Source organism: Morone saxatilis, unplaced genomic scaffold, assembly GCF_004916995.1.
Source record: "Morone saxatilis isolate NCDOM2014 unplaced genomic scaffold, NCSU_SB_2.0 Contig24, whole genome shotgun sequence".
NCBI classification, from domain to species: Eukaryota; Metazoa; Chordata; class Actinopteri; family Moronidae; genus Morone; species Morone saxatilis.
In genome coordinates this window covers 3,124,464-3,126,109 of record NW_023339807.1, presented here as the reverse complement: position 1 = coordinate 3,126,109, position 1,646 = coordinate 3,124,464, and positions in this window count along the sequence as shown.

Below are 1,646 nucleotides of genomic sequence, written 5' to 3'. Positions count from 1 at the left end.
GATTTGCTCAAATGCCCTGGTTTTGAGAGAACAGTTCATCGTCTGCATTGAGGCAATGCCATTTAGCGGATAATGCAAAGAGAATTATGTGAAGGCCTGATTCACTCATGTGGAACCATATGGGCTTAATGAACCTGCTGATCTGAACTCAATCATATAATGTACATTAACCCATGTTTCTTTGTCCCCATAGGGCAATGTCAGCTGTTCTGGCTATATTGCTTCATTAGATAAAATGTGCCGGATAAGGCCGGCATCTGTGCTCTTAATGAAAATTAACAGACACTAGCTGGAAATGATTTTGCATTTTTGCTACAACCACACTTGATGCGTACAGTACAAATGTGTTTCATTGGCTCGTGGTTGCTACGGAGCATAATAGGTTGTAGGATGTCAACATTTATCTGTTGCAATGTTAAACATAATGTAAAACGTTTGAGATACACAATCACACAAGTAGCAGACATTAATTATGAGCCATGTTTTGACTCATAATAGTATAGTAAATGACTACATTTAACCTCAGTCTGTTTGGCTGCTGGATGCTGTAAAATATTTGTTGTAGGTGATAAACAATGGATTCTTCCAAATGAAAAATGATGTGCAAGTATTTCACAGTGTCCTACTCACTGGTTACACCATGTTCATCACCAAAACAGGAAGATTAATCATGTTTAATGCTATTGCATACACCACATTACGTCACCACAGAGATTGAACTCCACCGGATACACACGCACTTTTCACAACATGAATATTTAAGAAATATGTCAAAAGCAAGTTGTGTCCAAAAGTGGCGCAATACAGGGGACAATTCAGGATTGCACATATTACAGATCATGAGGCTTTAAGGGTGATTCAAGTCCCTGTTAAACTAAATTTGACTGTTCTCAGGCAAAAAGTAGTTGGCTTAAATTTAAGGACATTTTGTGTTCCTCCATACATGGCACCAGACCATTATGTAGGGAGTCATTAGTTAAAACCTTTGGGGGGGTGGGGTTCATGAACTCAGTATTTTACTCCAACTCTATGTCAGAACTACATTGTTTTCTCTCCTTAAAAAACAGTTGGGAAATGTTTTGCCTGCATTTCTACATTATTATTTTTTTGATTATTTTTTATTAAGTTTCTTTTTGTTGTAATACTCATTTCAATTTCAAGTGCACCACTTCCCCAATGTTCTAAATAGGACTAGAAGCATTCATGTTTTATTCAAGGTAAGTTTTAGTTTGTTTATTTATTCCTTAACACAAGTGGATAACGAGTATTTACAAAACCAAATCATTTACACGTGGACATGGATAAAATGCCCAAAAGTTAGACCCATATGTTGCACATTAGCAAGTTGTGTAACATAACATGTAACACATTGACCTGTAAAATGGTAGTATATGGAAGCTTTGGGTTGTTAATACTGACCTGGCCGCACCTGTTGACCCCTTTGCTTCACTTAAACAGATATGCCATTTAAACAGCATAATGAGAACAGGACATTGATATAAGTCATTTAAATAAGTTCAGTCATAAATAGCTATAACATTTCTGGCGTGATTAAACGGGCTCATTTGCATGTGCCAACCTGCTAAACAGCTCATCTCCCACTCAGTACAAACGTGCCTGATGGAAATTTACTGAGTTAACCAAAG